The sequence below is a fragment of the Lepidochelys kempii genome, chromosome 7 (genome assembly GCF_965140285.1).
Source record: "Lepidochelys kempii isolate rLepKem1 chromosome 7, rLepKem1.hap1, whole genome shotgun sequence".
NCBI lineage: Eukaryota > Metazoa > Chordata > Testudines > Cheloniidae > Lepidochelys > Lepidochelys kempii.
In genome coordinates this window covers 86,474,049-86,480,998 of record NC_136386.1, presented here as the reverse complement: position 1 = coordinate 86,480,998, position 6,950 = coordinate 86,474,049, and positions in this window count along the sequence as shown.

The following is a 6,950-nucleotide window of genomic DNA, read 5'->3' as shown; positions in this document are numbered from 1 at the left end:
GTGGAAAATGTGCCCAATTAAACATTATTTCTGTGTTGTTTCATATATCATTTATCATCAGCAGGTAGACCACAATCAGTTGTGATTCTGTCAGATCTCAGAGACTAAGCAGGATCAGGATGGCACACTGATGTAAGATCTTAAAAGACAAAAGTCAAGGTGCTACAATAAACGGTGATGACGTTTTAGTAAATGGTATTCTTCCATCTGAGTTGATATTGATTCAGAATCTGAACATGGTGTTATGGGATTCTGTTCTGCAGGAGGTCCTGTCTTTTGAACAAGGTCCTGACCATTTGAGTTTATTAGAGTTTTTCTAAGAGCAGGGGCCTTACCATTAGTGTTCTGGCCAAATTCCAATCTGGGTAATTTAATTCTACTTCCTAGAGGGTAAGGGATGCATCTATTTAAGAGACTACTTTTAGCACCCACACCTCAACCCTGACATGTTATCACAGTGATTAATATGTTTTAGGTCATTTTTGTTTTCTGGAAGTGAACTTTCCCAGACTAGCAGCAGGGAATTGTCAACAGAGAAACTTTGTCTGTGGAACCTCCTGAGTCTGCCAAGGGCTACGTTCATCTGGTTACTCATGGATTGCTGCTATGCCAAGTTGAGAGTCCTTTTTATGGTGGAATGGATGGTTTTTCAAACATGTTGTGAGGAACACTGCTGCCATGACGGTAGGTACCATCAAATGCTTAAATAAATGCAGAAGCATAGTTTGTACATTTTACAAGGGCCTTTGTGATCCTTCAGATGAAAGGGATTACGTAAGAGAGTTATTATTTATTAGTAGCATATTAAAGCTCACAGTAGAAAGTATATACTCTATTTTGATCAGCCCAGCAGTTTGAAAAGTCAAGAGACTGTAAGAAGTTCTCAGCATGTTACTATGAAATATATTTGAATGTAATTTTTAATGCAATTATCTTGAAAATATTTTCAAATCCATTCCACAGTTTATTCATCCTAAGAAGTATTTTTATATTTTAATACTTTCAGGATGATAGGCTGAGCAAAGTGACTCAGTTGTCTTTTACTGTCTAATAGTTTATCCTTTGTATAGCACTTTGAGATACATGGATGGAAAGCATTATATAAAACTAGGTATTCATTATTATTCTTATTGAACTGTTTCAGAGCAACATGTGAAAAAGGACACAACAAATTTAAAATAAAAGAAGACTAGCCTTCACAATTATCTAATAATAGATTACATAGTTCAGATCAGTATGGACCAGAAGTCAATACAGTCAGAGTTGATGGGTAAGGCTACGATTTAGTCATGGGTATTTTTAGTAAAAGTCATGGACAGGTCATGGGCAATAAACAAAAATTAATGCCCGTGACCTTCCATGACTTTTACTATATACCCCTGACTAAATCTTATCTGGGAGGGACACTGCTCTGGAGGACCGGGGGAGCCCCTGCTCTGGGGGGGGCAGGGAGGCCACCAGCACCAGCTACTGGGGGCCACTGAGCAGCACGCTGCTCCTGCCACCCCCGGGACCACTGCTCATGCGGTCCCCAGGGCCAGCCACACCAGCCGCTGCTCAGGTAGTCCCTGGGGCCAGCTGCCCTGGGCCGCTCCAGCAGCGGCCAGTGTGGCTGACCCCATAGCTACCTAACCAGCTGGCCCCACTGATGCAGAAGTCATGGAGGTTGCGGAAAGTCACTGAAACCATGACTTCCGCAAACCTCCATGACAGACATGGAGCCCTATTGATGGGCAGGCTGTAAGAGAATAGGGTGGTCTTGTGATTTCAAAAATGATGACCACTTCTATAAACAATATATATCATATGTGAAATGAGTGGGCCATATCACAGAAACTACCATCACAGTTTGTGTGAACTGACCATTTGGTTTAGTTTTGGCACAGAGATCAAAGGCTTTAAAAGCATGAAGATTGAAGAACCCTCTCAAATCTGGGGGTAGTCCCTATAAATTAGTGAAGTATTGGTTAGGTGAGCTTACCTCATATAACATAATAATGGCCTAATCTTTACTTAATGGATAATTGATTAGCAATGTATAGTAGATTCATAAGTAATGTATAACCAATAAACATGCAGGTTTTGTATGCCTGTGTAATCAAGCATGGTTATGACATCTGTATAATCTTTCGGAGATGGAAAAGTACAAACAAAGGTTTCTAGCAAAGATATCATCATCTGAAAATCCTGTTATTGAGTTTGTGGAGTGTTTAGGCAAAACAAGGCAAGTTTCTTTCACATAAATAGGACGGATACAGTTTTTAGCAATAACAAAACTAAGGATCCAAGAGTGCAAGTCTACAACCCAGGGCTGTGGAGGCTCTAAATCACAGACATTCCCTCAGCATCATCAAAGGGGATGGGTAAAGCAGTTTCTCACTGTACCTGGAAGTTCAGAGCCTACAGGAAGTCCTATAGGAGTACCTAAGCCCTGCTGCCACCTGATTGGTTCACACCATTATTTAAGCCAGGAAGTGAGCCAGATGGATTGTTTTAGCAACTGTGCAGACTTCCTGCAGCTACCACATTGAACCATGCTCTTGCTTGCCTTCTACAATCCTAATCTAACCCTCTCCTGATTCCTGACCTGCTCCTCACTCCTAGCTGCCACCTTGCTCCTGCTCTGGGCCTGATTTTTGCCTTTGCTCCTGACCAACAGCTCCAACTTCTGGCTCTGGCTCAACCCTTGGCTCTGGCATTTGGTATCTGACCGCAGCTCCAATCCTCATCTCTGATTCCTGGTGCGGACTCCAGCTCTACCCCCTGGCTCTAGTATTGGCATTTGATTCTGGCTCTGACTCTCACATCTGTTCCCTGACCTGGACACCTGCTCTGCCTACTACAACTGAGTCCTGCTCTGCCCGCTAGGCAAGACTGCCTACATTCTGGTTCCTAATGAAAAATAGAAAAACATGTAATAGTGTAATCTGGAATAACATATGTGGTAATAAACATTGCCAAAAAGGGAAGGATAGATGGGTATAGTGAATGAGAAGAAAGGGATTCATAAAAGAGAATGTGTAATATAGTGTATAAAAGTCCCTAAAGTCTATCTCTCTGTGAAAATAGCTAGTTCACTAGCCTGCTACATCCCCCTTGATCACTAAGGTATAACATTCTTCACCTATACCAATAAAGCCTGGACAATGGATCCAAGAACCATGTTTTAGCAGTAGATTGTGCTTTCTTTGGGTAAGCAAGGAAACCTGTGGACCTTACTAGACAGGGTCCTAAAAAACTGTAGCATATCTGTGGAGAAGTGTGAGAGTTTGCAATGAGAGTCTGTGGTCCATTTGTTTTGTGGATAAAAAAGAGCATTCAGCACCTTTCACATGAATACTTAAATTCAATGCAAAATAGAATATAAAGAATGTAAGTCAAAAAATGTTACAGTATATATTGATGAATTATGTTGTATTGCTAGGCCCATATATATTTAACATTTTGTGATCATAACAGTCCTGAATAAGATATGAGAACAGGGTAAATATTATATTATAAAGGCAATAATCTATGTTATTGTAAACTTATGGCTGATGATTTTATTTCACAAATCAGGAAATTCTAAATTATGACACCAATAGCAACCATAATTCATCCCTCTTCTATTTTGTATTACTGTACTGGATGGTGTTCATTTTAATGCCTTAATATATCTGCAATGTTACTGAGTTACAGTGATTTGGGGCAGTATATTTAAATTCCTGAACCAGATTTTGGTCTCAGTTATATCAGTATAAATCTGGAGTAACTCAAATGCCTTTGTATGTTTTATTGTAGATTTACACTAGTTTTACTAAAAAAGAAAAGGAGTACATTTATGCTCAAATAAATTGGTTAGTCTCTAAGGTGCCACAAGTACTCCTTTTCTTTTTGCGAATACAGACTAACACGGCTGTTACTCTGAAACTAGTTTTACTGATAGTAACTCTGGACCCCTGGCTTCAGTTGGTTTTAAAAATAAATGTCTTGATTTTGAATAACACCTTTTTAATTAGTATAATTTTGATTTATTGCATTTTAAATAAGGCAAAAGACTAAAAAAAATAAAACTGATCCATTTCAAATAAATGAACTCAATCGTATTATTGTCCAAGTATCACTCAGTAGACTGATGCTTATGATATCAAGTCAATGGCGAAGTTCCTATTGATGTAATTGGGAACAAAATTGGATGTCATATGTGCATGTATATGAATTTGTGATCTGATATTCAAATAAATGCTTGAATGTAGTCGTTAGAACTCTATGAAATGTATATTATAATAATTTGGGGAATTTTTTTTAAAAATGCGTATTTGTTTCAGTGTGCCGTGATCCAGATATATGCACACTCGATACCAAGTTTTGGTTCTTTTGACATTACTGTGGCAAAATTCTCACCGACTTCAAGGAGAGCAAAATTGTTTGAAAAAAAGGTAGTAGGAAATAATACAGTATAATGCATTCATTTCATGCAGACTTACTATTTGTAAACCCAGTTTCTTCAAATCACATCAAAGGACACAAATTCTCACTGCATATTAAATCTATATTTGAAGGTCACAGAAAAGCATTTCTCAATTGTCCAGGCACAAAACTAACATCTGAAAAAAATTCATAAATGCTGAAAAGTACTTCTCACTTCTTGCCCACCTCCCACAAATGATGATCAGTAAGAAACAGTTTAAATTTGCTTACTTTTTTCAATTCAAATGGAGATTAGAACAAATCTGTTGGATTACTCATGTGCTTTAAAGTTAAGAATGTGTTCAGATGTCTTGCTTGATTAGAGCAGAAAGCTCTGAATGTTGCAAAATCAAGCTCTATTTGCATTGCAAGGATAGCAGATGCTTGTGTCAGTACAGACTCTTCTTCCATAATATAATTGTCAAGGGTCAGGCACACCCAGTCCCTTCCAAGGGCAGGGCACGAGTCTTGATAGGCCCACAGTCATGCCTGCTCCCCTGGCTCGGGGCTGTGCGGCCTAGCAGTCGGAGTCCATAGCTGCTCCCCACCCCGGCTCCTGGCTGTGCAACCTAGTGGCCCAGACTGAGCCAGGCTGCTCCCTCTTATACTGGTGTTGCACTTCGAGCATGCCCAGTACGGCTCTGGGGGTGTGGCCTCCTCAGCCCACAGTGAGGGGTTAACCCCCGCAGTCCCAACGTGGGGCATGCATGCCCCGTAATACTAATCTTTAGGAATGTGAGAATAATGGCATAGTGTACAGAATCTAGGAGAATGTGTTGGCAATTGAGTGTATTTCCTACTCCATATCTCTATAAGGTTTTTCAAATATAATTCTCTATACATCTGGTCCAGAGCCTATTGAAGTCAATGGGAGACTTTCCATTGACTTTTATAGACTGGATCAGGTCCTATTTGCACCCAAATATCAATGAAAGAAATCTTTCTTGATTTGATTTTCTTCTATACTTATCTTAGAAATTAACAAATCTACAGATGAGACTGAAATAGTAAAGGGTGGAAGTGCAGTATTTTCTTCTTTCTCTGTCTAGGAAGCTATTCACCAAGCAAAACTTCAAATACCCTTATTGAGAGCTAATGTACTCAACATCATGCAGTACACAAACAGTCTCATTACGCAAGCCAAATTTTTCTCAAGCTGGCAGTCAAAAAACGAAGCATCACTCAAACACTAAGCATCTACTCTGAAATGTAGCTTCCACCAATGTAACTCACCCACTACTCCAACTTAATAACTCCACCTCCTTGAGAGGCATAGCACTTAAGTCAATGTAGTTAGGTTGACATAGTGACAGTTTAGACACTGCAATGCTTACATCGACTGTTGCTGCCTTTCAGAAACCCGTCCAACAAGCCCCACGCTGGCAGTTAAATTGGTGCAAGCACTTCTAATGAGGATGTGCACTACAGACACAAGGAGCATAGCATGGACATGTAAAACTGATTCAATTACTGTCATGGCTGTACATCAACATAAACTTAGGTCGACTTAATTTTGTAGTCAAGGCTTGGCTTTATATACCTGGCCTGAATTCCTGGCTAGTGGATAGACTCCAGCCTAGCACAGGAATGACTCATCAATGCATGTGGCTTAATCAGGCTCTATCTAGTTCAGGGATGACTCACAGTACATAAAGTGCCAATCATTGCATACTATTCACCCAATGTTCTGGAAAAGACCATCATTTTACATATAAATTACCAGAACAGCAATAATCATGGTTTCAAAAGTAAAAGTCCTTTTCTAATGCCCATATGAAATATTGTATATTCCTTTCCACCTCTAAGTAAACATCCCTTTACTATGAATCATCATTTTTCTTCTAAGGAAGATAGAAATGAGTTGCCATACCAGATCAAAACATTCGTCCATCTATTCTGTTATACTATTTTTGTCCTGGGCTCATAAGTGAATACTTCAAAAGGAAGGTGAAAATCTGCTTTAATGTTGCCTAGCCCATTGTGCAATACCATATCTGTGTGTGTGTGCATGCAGGGGGTTAGGAGGGGAGAAGGAAAGGAATTATTTCCTGTTTCCTGCAGCCAACCAGTTTATATCCTAAATACTGGAGTATCACCTTATCTTTATCTTTGAACTGGATATACAAAATACCTCTTTGGCCAGATGCTCAGCTGGTGTAAATCTGCATGCAAATTAATGGAGAAATATGAATTTACATCAGCTGAGGATTTCTTTCCTTGATTTATGCATAAGTAAAAAGAGTAAAGTTCATATAAATCCTGCAGAAATACTATCCTGAGACCTAATCCTGCTATTTTTACTCAGGCAAAATTCACATTAAAGTCAAGACTTCTTTTTTATTTTATAAATGCTTGGATGCTTCTAACTCTACTCAGAAAAAAATAAAGAATGTTTTTAATATTTCAGCCATATATACTGAAGCAATCTAGTGTAGTTGTATCTCTGTTACAAGGAAATAGCTGAATTACTATGACTGAATATCTTTTGATTGAAAAATCTC